Source organism: Haliotis asinina, chromosome 14 (genome assembly GCF_037392515.1).
Source record: "Haliotis asinina isolate JCU_RB_2024 chromosome 14, JCU_Hal_asi_v2, whole genome shotgun sequence".
NCBI lineage: Eukaryota > Metazoa > Mollusca > Gastropoda > Lepetellida > Haliotidae > Haliotis > Haliotis asinina.
The window spans coordinates 40,567,378-40,580,542 of NC_090293.1; positions in this window are offsets into that span (position 1 = coordinate 40,567,378).

Below are 13,165 nucleotides of genomic sequence, written 5' to 3' on the forward strand. Positions count from 1 at the left end.
TGTACATGATATACTAATGTCCAGTGTCTCACCCTCATCCCTCGATTCCCTGTGTACATGATATATCGATGTCCAGTGTCCCATCCTCATCCCTCTGTTCCCTGTGTACATGATATACTGATGTCGAGTGTGTCAACCTCATTCCCCTGTGTCCGTGTACAGGATATACTGATGTCCAGTGTCTCACCCTCATCCCTCGATTCCCTGTGTACATGATATACTGATGTCGAGTGTGTCAGCCTCATTCCTCTGTGTCCGTGTACATGATATACTGATGTCCAGTGTCTCACCCTCATCCCTCTGTGTCTATGTACATGATATATCGATGTCCAGTGTGCCACCCTTACCTTTCTGTTCCCTGTGTACATGATATACTGATGTTCAGTATGTCAACCTCATTCCCCTCTTCAATGTGTACATGATATACAGTCCAGTGTGTCACCCTCATCCCTTTCTTCAATGTGTACATGATATACTGATATCCACTGTGTCACCCTGATCCCGCTGTTCCCTGTGTACATGGTATACAGTTCAGTCTGTCACCCTCATCACTCTGTTCCCTGTGTACATGATATACTGATATCCATTGTGTCAGTCTCACCCCGCTGTTCCTTGTGTATATGATATATCGATGTCCACTGTGTCACCCTCATCCCTTTCTTCAATGTATACATGATATACTGATGTCCACTGTGTCACCCTCATCCCTTTCTTCAATGTATACATGATATACTGATGTCCACTGTGTCACCCTGATCACGCTGTTCCCTTTGTACATGATATACAGTCCAGTGTGTCACCCTCATCCCTCTCTTCAATGTGCACATGGTATATTGCTGTCCAGTGTGTCACACTCATCACTCTGTTCCATGTGTACATGGTATACAGTCCAGTGTGTCACCGCCATCCCGCTGTTCCCTGTGTACATGATAGATTGATGTCCATTGTGTCACACTCATCTCTCTGCTCCCCGTGTACATGATATACAGTCCAGTGTGTCACTCTCATCTCTCTGTTCCCCGTGTACATGATATACTGATGTCCATTGTGTCACCCTCATTCCCCTCTGCCCGTGTAGGTGATGTAAATCATTGATATTATTGTATGATGAGTTAAAGGTGTGAAGGATTCAGTACCATCAGCTCTACAGTCCTAATTGTAAGTGTGGCTAAGTAAAGTTACATTCTCACTCGCCCGTTCCAATACATGCTCTACAGCTGTTATAGTTTTACCTGTTATATAGATGTTTAAGTTTGTAGGTAGCAAAGACCAGGGTCTTTTACGCCGAAATTATGCACAATCCGCAATTAATACAACTTTCAGCTTCATCAAAGCCAGTAGTCTGGTCAATACTGAAATTACTTACTCTTCATGGAAGTGTGAGTGCGAATACTTTCCGCTACGGATGATGTCACCTCTGACTTCCGAGATCCATTCATAGATCCGGCATCTGACGCAGCATGGAATCTGTTCCGGCAGATATATGAGACCGAGTCCTTGAAGGCGACATCCTCGCTGACCCGTGATAACCCGGATAACACTCGCAAAGTGAAGAACATTGCAGTCAGGGAATCGAGATCAAGATAGATGTAATAACTCATTTTTCAACGAACAGATATAAATACCCGTGCTTTCATACCTCGTGTTGGCACTGTGACAGCTTCAGATCGGGAGGCGAAGAAACAGAGAGAATGCTCGCCTTGAAATCTGTGTGAAATGCGAAAAATGACCCCACATCACCCCGCTGTGAGAGGTTATTTGTTATTTTAACAAATCAAAAACACAAGAGCATTGTTGAGTGAACTTCAAATAATTCAATGTCTTATTGCCAGAGGAAAGAAACACATTGTAGATTGAAAAGTATAACAAAATTTCTGATTTTGTTGTGATGCCGACTAATGCTTGCAAGGACTTATCTCCTGTGAGAGGGTGGCTACACACAGAGAAACATTGCTCCAGTGCATCTATCAACACTGCGTGGGATTCATATCCACTTCAACTAACTTCCATGTACACACTTGGATTGGACAGTGGTTTGCCATAGCTCTTCATAATCTATGATGTTTCCTACTAATTCAACGATTTGATAATGTTACTTGAGCATAAAGATATGCCTTATGAACAATCTGTCTTTCTTGATTATGTGAGTAAGCCACGGTAACTAGGTCTCCTCCTTGAATAGATGAGTAGGCCGTGATATCTGTCTGTCCCCCTTGAGTATGTGTTTAGGCCGTGATATCTGTCTGTCCCCATTGAGTATGTGTTTAGGCCGTGATATCTGTCTGTCCCCCTTGAGTATGTGTTTAGGCCGTGATATCTGTCTGTCCCCCTTGAGTATGTGTTTAGGCCGTGATATCTGTCTGTCCCCATTGAGTATGTGTTTAGGCCGTGATATCTGTCTGTCCCCCTTGAGTATGTGTTTAGGCCGTGATATCTGTCTGTCCCCCTTGAGTATGTGTTTAGGCCGTGATATCTGTCTGTCCCCCTTAAGTATGTGTTTAGGCCGTTTGAGTATGTGTTTAGGCCGTGATAATACGAGTAGGTCTTGATATCTGTCTGTCCCCCTTGATTACCCTTGTTGATAACACAGCTGTAACATAGTAACAAACTAGCATTGTTGAAGATACAGCTGCCGCATGCTAACAAGCTAGCCTTGCTGATAATACAGCTGTAACATGCTACGACGAGACGCTTGATGATACTACAGCTGTAAATTGTTAACAAACTAGTTTTATGGTAATATAGCTACAAGCTAGCCTTGCTGATTATAAGGCCGAGTTCATGTACATTGTGTCGTATGTGGGTGACCCGTACACAACCGACTGGCCAGGCTAAACTATTCACCGAAAACGTGAGCAACGATGGTACGCAATCAAGCAAGGTAATCACCTGACAACACATGTGTCATGTTAACATAACATAACATGATGACATAATTACACAGATGCTACGCAGTCTTTCTAAACATTCCGTTCTTCTTTGTTTACAATCATTGTCATTTTCGATACAGCAAATGCGTGCTTAGGACAATGTCTTATGTGAATTGTGTAGATATTTTGCTGGGTCAAGATAATGTGTTAACAAAAGACCTGTCAACAGGAAAGATTATCTAATTGTGTTGGTCGAACGAAAAGGGGAGACAAGTCAATGTCATGAACAGTGGCAGAATCTCAAATGATTTAATGACTGAATGTCTGTTCCTTCAGTCCAGTTCATTTATGTGGAAACATTTGATTCTACAACTTTGCACTGCAGTGTTCCACGGGACAAATGGATCCGTGCATTCGTAAATGTAGTTCGTGGTAATTTGAAGTTTACAGGGATAACGTTTGACATATGGGAACAGTAAGCAGAGAGCTTCAACGGACGACCCAACACGAACTACCGTGACCACACTTCATATGTGACGGACCACCCCTTGGTGTTGTCACCGCTTCATCAAATTGATGACGGGGTCATACCTTTCATACAATCATTTTTCATTGAATAAACTTCTTGCACTGCAAATACAACAGTTACAGCTTATCACGATGAAACGTTTGTAATACTTTTGTATGGTTACTTAACAGTTGCATCTGTGCAGTGTCTAATGCATGGTTATTTAATATAGTTGTATCTGTGCAGTGTGTAATGCATGGTTATATAATATAGTTGTATCTGTGCAGTGTCTAATGCATGGTTATTTAATATAGTTGTATCTGTGCAGTGTGTAATGCATGGTTATTGAATATAGTTGCATCTGTGCAGTGTGTAATGCATGGTTATTTAATATAGTTGTATCTGTGCAGTGTGTAATGCATGGTTATTTAATATAGTTGTATCTGCGCAGTGTGTAATACATGGTTATTTAATATAGTTGTATCTGCGCAGTGTGTAATACATGGTTATATAAAATAGTTGTATCTGCGCAGTGTGTAATACATGGTTATTGAATATAGTTGTATCTGTGCAGTGTGTAATACATGGTTATTTAATATAGTTGTATCTGCGCAGTGTGTAATGCATGGTCATTTAATATAGTTGTATCTGCGCAGTATGTAATCCATGGTCATTAAATATAGTTGTGTCTGTGCAGTGTGTAATGCATGGTCATTTAATATAGTTGTGTCTGCGCAGTGTGTAATGCATGGTCATTGAATATAGTTGTATCTGCGCAGTGTGTAATGCATGGTCATTGAATATAGTTGTATCTGCGCAGTGTGTAATGCATGGTCATTTAATATAGTTGTATCTGCGCAGTGTGTAATGCATGGTCATTGAATATAGTTGTGTCTGCGCAGTGTGTAATGCATGGTTATTTAATGTAGTTGTATCTGTGCAGTGTGTAATACATGGTTATTTAATATAGTTGTATCTGTGCAGTGTGTAATACATGGTTATTTAATATAGTTGTGTCTGTGCAGTGTGTAATACATAGTTGTATCTGTGCAGTGTGTAATACATGGTTATTTAATATAGTTGTATCTGTGCAGTGTGTAATACATGGTTATTTAATATAGTTGTATCTGCGCAGTGTGTAATACATGGTTATATATTACAGTTGTATCTGCGCAGTGTGTAATGCATGGTTATTTAATGTAGTTGTATCTGTGCAGTGTGTAATGCATGGTCATTGAATATAGTTGTATCTGTGCAGTGTGTAATACATGGTTATTTAATATAGTTGTATCTGTGCAGTGTGTAATGCATGGTTATTGAATATAGTTGTATCTGTGCAGTGTGTAATACATGGTTATTTAATATAGTTGTATCTGTGCAGTGTGTAATGCATGGTCATTGAACATAGTTGTATCTGTGCAGTGTGTAATACATGGTTATTTAATATAGTTGTATCTGTGCAGTGTGTAATGCATGGTTATTTAATATAGTTGTATCTGTGCAGTGTGTAATGCATGGTTATTTAATATAGTTGTATCTGTGCAGTGTGTAATACATGGTTATTTAATATAGTTGTATCTGTGCAGTGTGTAATACATGGTTATCTAATATAGTTGTATCTGTACAGTGTGTAATACATGGTTATTTAATATAGTTGTATCTGCGCAGTGTGTAATACATGGTTATTTAATATAGTTGTATCTGTGCAGTGTGTAATACATGGTTATTTAATATAGTTGTATCTGCGCAGTGTGTAACACATGGTTGTTTAATATAGTTGTATCTGCGCAGTGTGTAATACATGGTTATTTAATATAGTTGTATCTGTGCAGTGTGTAATACATGGTTATTTAATATAGTTGTATCTGTGCAGTGTGTAATACATGGTTATTTAATATAGTTGTATCTGTGCAGTGTGTAATACATGGTTATTTAATATAGTTGTATCTGTGCAGTGTGTAATACATGGTTATTTAATATAGTTGTATCTGTGCAGTGTGTAATACATGGTTATCTAATATAGTTGTATCTGTGCAGTGTGTAATACATGGTTATTTAATATAGTTGTATCTGTGCAGTGTGTAATACATGGTTATTGAATATAGTTGTATCTGTGCAGTGTGTAATACATGGTTATCTAATATAGTTGTATCTGTGCAGTGTGTAATACATGGTTATCTAATATAGGTGTATCTGTGCAGTGTGTAATACATGGTTATCTAATATAGTTGTATCTGTGCAGTGTGTAATACATGGTTATTTAATATAGTTCTATCTGTGCAGTGTGTAATACATGGTTATTGAATATAGTTCTATCTGTGCAGTGTGTAATACATGGTTATTTAATATAGTTGTATCTGTGCAGTGTGTAATACATGGTTATTTAATATAGTTGTATCTGTGCAGTGTGTAATACATGGTTATTTAATATAGTTGTATCTGTGCAGTGTGTAATACATGGTTATTTAATATAGTTGTATCTGTGCAGTGTGTAATACATGGTTATTTAATATAGTTGTATCTGTGCAGTGTGTAATACATGGTTATTTAATATAGTTGTATCTGTGCAGTGTGTAATACATGGTTATTTAATATAGTTGTATCTGTGCAGTGTGTAATACATGGTTATTTAATATAGTTCTATCTGTGCAGTGTGTAATACATGGTTATTTAATATAGTTCTATCTGTGAAGTGTGTAATACATGGTTATTTAATATAGTTGTATCTGCGCAGTGTGTAATACATGGTTATTTAATATAGTTGTATCTGCGCAGTGTGTAATACATGGTTATTTAATATAGTTGTATCTGCGCAGTGTGTAATACATGGTTATTTAATATAGTTGTATCTGTGCAGTGTGTAATACATGGTTATCTAATATAGGTGTATCTGTGCAGTGTGTAATACATGGTTATCTAATATAGTTGTATCTGTGCAGTGTGTAATACATGGTTATTTAATATAGTTCTATCTGTGCAGTGTGTAATACATGGTTATTGAATATAGTTCTATCTGTGCAGTGTGTAATACATGGTTATTTAATATAGTTGTATCTGTGCAGTGTGTAATACATGGTTATTTAATATAGTTGTATCTGTGCAGTGTGTAATACATGGTTATTTAATATAGTTGTATCTGTGCAGTGTGTAATACATGGTTATTTAATATAGTTGTATCTGTGCAGTGTGTAATACATGGTTATTTAATATAGTTGTATCTGTGCAGTGTGTAATACATGGTTATTTAATATAGTTGTATCTGTGCAGTGTGTAATACATGGTTATTTAATATAGTTGTATCTGTGCAGTGTGTAATACATGGTTATTTAATATAGTTCTATCTGTGCAGTGTGTAATACATGGTTATTTAATATAGTTCTATCTGTGAAGTGTGTAATACATGGTTATTTAATATAGTTGTATCTGCGCAGTGTGTAATACATGGTTATTTAATATAGTTGTATCTGCGCAGTGTGTAATACATGGTTATTTAATATAGTTGTATCTGCGCAGTGTGTAATACATGGTTATTTAATATAGTTGTATCTGTGCAGTGTGTAATACATGGTTATTTAATATAGTTGTATCTGTGCAGTGTGTAATACATGGTTATTTAATATAGTTGTATCTGTGCAGTGTGTAATACATGGTTATTTAATATAGTTCTATCTGTGCAGTGTGTAATACATGGTTATTTAATATAGTTGTATCTGTGCAGTGTGTAATACATGGTTATTTAATATAGTTGTATCTTGCAGTGTGTAATACATGGTTATTTAATATAGTTGTATCTGTGCAGTGTGTAATACATGGTTATTTAATATAGTTGTGTCTGTGCAGTGTGTAATACATGGTTATTTAATATAGTTGTATCTGTGCAGTGTGTATCTGTGCAGTGTGTAATACATGGTTATTTAATATAGTTCTATCTGTGCAGTGTGTAATACCTGGTTATTTAATATAGTTCTATCTGTGAAGTGTGTAATACATGGTTATTTAATATAGTTGTATCTGCGCAGTGTGTAATACATGGTTATTTAATATAGTTGTATCTGCGCAGTGTGTAATACATGGTTATTTAATATAGTTGTATCTGCGCAGTGTGTAATACATGGTTATTTAATATAGTTGTATCTGTGCAGTGTGTAATACATGGTTATTTAATATAGTTGTATCTGTGCAGTGTGTAATACATGGTTATTTAATATAGTTGTATCTGTGCAGTGTGTAATACATGGTTATTTAATATAGTTGTGTCTGTGCAGTGTGTAATACATGGTTATTTAATATAGTTGTATCTGTGCAGTGTGTAATACATGGTTATTTAATATAGTTGTATCTTGCAGTGTGTAATACATGGTTATTTAATATAGTTGTATCTGTGCAGTGTGTAATACATGGTTATTTAATATAGTTGTGTCTGTGCAGTGTGTAATACATGGTTATTTAATATAGTTGTATCTGTGCAGTGTGTATCTGTGCAGTGTGTAATACATGGTTATTTAACATAGTTCTATCTGTGCAGTGTGTAATACATGGTTATTTAATATAGTTGTATCTGTGCAGTGTGTAATGCATGGTCATTTAATATAGTTCTATCTGTGCAGTGTGTAATACATGGTTATTTAATATAGTTGTATCTGTGCAGTGTGTAACACATGGTTATTTAATATAGTTGTATCTGCGCAGTGTGCAATACATGGTTATTTAATATAGTTGTATCTGTGCAGTGTGTAATACATGGTTATTTAATATAGTTGTATTTTGCAGTGTGTAATACATGGTTATTTAATATAGTTGTATCTTGCAGTGTGTAATACATGGTTATTTAATATAGTTGCATCTGTGCAGTGTGTAATACATGGTTATTTAATATAGTTGTATCTGTGCAGTGTGTAATACATGGTTATTTAATATAGTTGTATCTGTGCAGTGTGTAATACATGGTTATTTAATATAGTTGTATCTGTGCAGTGTGTAATACATGGTTATTTAATATAGTTGTATCTGTGCAGTGTGTAATACATGGTTATTTAAAATAGTTGTATCTGTGCAGTGTGTAATACATGGTTATTCAATATAGTTGTATCTGTGCAGTGTGTAATACATGGTTTTTTAATATAGTTGTATCTGTGCAGTGTGTAATACATGGTTATTTAATATAGTTGTATCTGTGCAGTGTGTAATACATGGTTATTTAATATAGTTGTATCTGTGCAGTGTGTAATACATAGTTGTATCTGTGCAGTGTGTAATACATGGTTATTTAATATAGTTGTATCTGTGCAGTGTGTAATACATGGTTATTTAATATAGTTGTATCTGTGCAGTGTGTAATACATGGTTATTTAATATAGTTGTATCTGTGCAGTGTGTAATACATGGTTATTCAATATAGTTGTATCTGTGCAGTGTGTAATACATGGTTATTTAATATAGTTGTATCTGTGCAGTGTGTAATACATAGTTGTTTAATATAGTTGTATCTGTGCAGTGTGTAATACATGGTTATCTAATATAGTTGTATCTGTGCAGTGTGTAATACATAGTTGTATCTGTGCAGTGTGTAATGCATGGTTATCTAATACAGTTGTATCTGTGCAGTGTGTAATACATAGTTGTATCTGTGCAGTGTGTAATACATGGTTATTTAATATAGTTGTATCTGTGCAGTGTGTAATACATGGTTATTTAATATAGTTGTATCTGTGCAGTGTGTAATACATGGTTATCTAATATAGTTGTATCTGTGCAGTGTGTAATACATGGTTATTTAATATAGTTGTATCTGTGCAGTGTGTAATACATGGTTATCTAATATAGTTGTATCTGTGCAGTGTGTAATACATAGTTGTATCTGTGCAGTGTGTAATACATAGTTGTATCTGTGCAGTGTGTAATACATTGTTGTATCTGCGCAGTGTGTAATACATAGTTGTATCTGTGCAGTGTGTAATACATGGTTGTTTAATATAGTTGTATCTGTGCAGTGTGTAATACATGGTTATCTAATATAGTTGTATCTGTGCAGTGTGTAATACATGGTTGTTTAATATAGTTGTATCTGTGCAGTGTGTAATACATGGTTATATAATATAGTTGTATCTGTGCAGTGTGTAATACATGGTTATTTAATATAGTTGTATCTGTGCAGTGTGTAATACATGGTTATCTACTATAGTTGTATCTGCGCAGTGTGTAATACATGGTTATTTAATATAGTTGTATCTGCGCAGTGTGTAATACATAGTTGTATCTGTGCAGTGTGTAATACATGGTTATATAAAATAGTTGTATCTGCGCAGTGTGTAATACATAGTTGTATCTGTGCAGTGTGTAATACATGGTTGTTTAATATAGTTGTGTCTGTGCAGTGTGTAACACATGGTTATCTAATATAGTTGTATCTGTGCAGTGTGTAATACATGGTTGTTTAATATAGTTGTATCTGTGCAGTGTGTAATCCATGGTTATGTAATATAGTTGTATCTGTGCAGTGTGTAATACATGGTTATTTAATATAGTTGTATCTGCGCAGTGTGTAATACATGGTTGTATCTGTGCAGTGTGTAATACATGGTTATTTAATGTAGTTGTATCTGCGCAGTGTGTAATACATAGTTGTATCTGTGCAGTGTGTAATACATGGTTATCTAATATAGTTGTATCTGTGCAGTGTGTAATGCATGGTTATTTAATATAGTTGTATCTGTGCAGTGTGTAATACATGGTTATTTAATATAGTTGTATCTATGCAGTGTGTAATACATAGTTGTATCTGTGCAGTGTGTAATACATGGTTATTTAATATAGTTGTATCTGTGCAGTGTGTAATACATGGTTATTTAATATAGTTGTATCTGTGCAGTGTGTAATACATGGTTATTTAATATAGTTGTATCTGTGCAGTGTGTAATACATGGTTATTTAATATAGTTGTATCTGTGCAGTGTGTAATACATGGTTATTTAATATAGTTGTATCTGTGCAGTGTGTAATACATGGTTATTTAATATAGTTGTATCTGTGCAGTGTGTAATACATGGTTATTTAATATAGTTGTATCTGTGCAGTGTGTAATGCATGGTTATCTAATATAGTTGTATCTGTGCAGTGTGTAATACATGGTTATTTAATATAGTTGTATCTGTGCAGTGTGTAATACATGGTTATTTAATATAGTTGTATCTGTGCAGTGTGTAATACATAGTTATTTAATATAGTTGTATCTGTGCAGTGTGTAATACATGGTTATTTAATATAGTTGTATCTGTGCAGTGTGTAATACATGGTTATTTAATATAGTTGTATCTGTGCAGTGTGTAATACATGGTTATCTAATATAGTTGTATCTGTGCAGTGTGTAATACGTGGTTATTTAATATAGTTGTATCTGTGCAGTGTGTAATACATGGTTATTGAATATAGTTGTATCTGTGCAGTGTGTAATACATGGTTATCTAATATAGTTGTATCTGTGCAGTGTGTAATACATGGTTATCTAATATAGTTGTATCTGTGCAGTGTGTAATACATGGTTATCTAATATAGTTGTATCTGTGCAGTGTGTAATACATGGTTATTTAATATAGTTCTATCTGTGCAGTGTGTAATACATGGTTATTGAATATAGTTGTATCTGTGCAGTGTGTAATACATGGTTTTTTAATATAGTTGTATCTGTGCAGTGTGTAATACATGGTTATTGAATATAGTTGTATCTGTGCAGTGTGTAATACATGGTTATCTAATATAGTTGTATCTGTGCAGTGTGTAATACATGGTTATTTAATATAGTTGTATCTGTCCAGTGTGTAATACATGGTTATTTAATATAGTTGTATCTGTGCAGTGTGTAATACATGGTTATCTAATATAGTTGTATCTGTGCAGTGTGTAATACATGGTTATCTAATATAGTTGTATCTGTGCAGTGTGTAATACATGGTTATCTAATATAGTTGTATCTGTGCAGTGTGTAATACATAGTTGTATCTGTGCAGTGTGTAATACATGGTTATTTAATATAGTTGTATCTGTGCAGTGTGTAATACATGGTTATTTAATATAGTTGTATCTGTGCAGTGTGTAGTGCATGGTTATCTAATATAGTTGTATCTGTGCAGTGTGTAATACATGGTTATTTAATATAGTTGTATCTGTGCAGTGTGTAATACATGGTTATTTAATATAGTTGTATCTGTGCAGTGTGTAATACATAGTTATTTAATATAGTTGTATCTGTGCAGTGTGTAATACATGGTTATTTAATATAGTTGTATCTGTGCAGTGTGTAATACATGGTTATTTAATATAGTTGTATCTGTGCAGTGTGTAATACATGGTTATCTAATATAGTTGTATCTGTGCAGTGTGTAATACGTGGTTATTTAATATAGTTGTATCTGTGCAGTGTGTAATACATGGTTATTGAATATAGTTGTATCTGTGCAGTGTGTAATACATGGTTATCTAATATAGTTGTATCTGTGCAGTGTGTAATACATGGTTATCTAATATAGTTGTATCTGTGCAGTGTGTAATACATGGTTATCTAATATAGTTGTATCTGTGCAGTGTGTAATACATGGTTATTTAATATAGTTCTATCTGTGCAGTGTGTAATACATGGTTATTGAATATAGTTGTATCTGTGCAGTGTGTAATACATGGTTTTTTAATATAGTTGTATCTGTGCAGTGTGTAATACATGGTTATTGAATATAGTTGTATCTGTGCAGTGTGTAATACATGGTTATCTAATATAGTTGTATCTGTGCAGTGTGTAATACATGGTTATTTAATATAGTTGTATCTGTCCAGTGTGTAATACATGGTTATTTAATATAGTTGTATCTGTGCAGTGTGTAATACATGGTTATCTAATATAGTTGTATCTGTGCAGTGTGTAATACATGGTTATCTAATATAGTTGTATCTGTGCAGTGTGTAATACATGGTTATCTAATATAGTTGTATCTGTGCAGTGTGTAATACATAGTTGTATCTGTGCAGTGTGTAATACATGGTTATTTAATATAGTTGTATCTGTGCAGTGTGTAATACATGGTTGTATCTGTGCAGTGTGTAATACATGGTTATTTAATATAGTTGTATCTGTGCAGTGTGTAATACATGGTTATTTAATATAGTTGTATCTGTGCAGTGTGTAATGCATGGTTATCTAATATAGTTGTATCTGTGCAGTGTGTAATACATGGTTATTTAATATAGTTGTATCTGTGCAGTGTGTAATACATGGTTATTTAATATAGTTGTATCTGTGCAGTGTGTAATACATAGTTATTTAATATAGTTGTATCTGTGCAGTGTGTAATACATGGTTATTTAATATAGTTGTATCTGTGCAGTGTGTAATACATGGTTATTTAATATAGTTGTATCTGTGCAGTGTGTAATACATGGTTATCTAATATAGTTGTATCTGTGCAGTGTGTAATACGTGGTTATTTAATATAGTTGTATCTGTGCAGTGTGTAATACATGGTTATTGAATATAGTTGTATCTGTGCAGTGTGTAATACATGGTTATCTAATATAGTTGTATCTGTGCAGTGTGTAATACATGGTTATCTAATATAGTTGTATCTGTGCAGTGTGTAATACATGGTTATCTAATATAGTTGTATCTGTGCAGTGTGTAATACATGGTTATTTAATATAGTTCTATCTGTGCAGTGTGTAATACATGGTTATTGAATATAGTTGTATCTGTGCAGTGTGTAATACATGGTTTTTTAATATAGTTGTATCTGTGCAGTGTGTA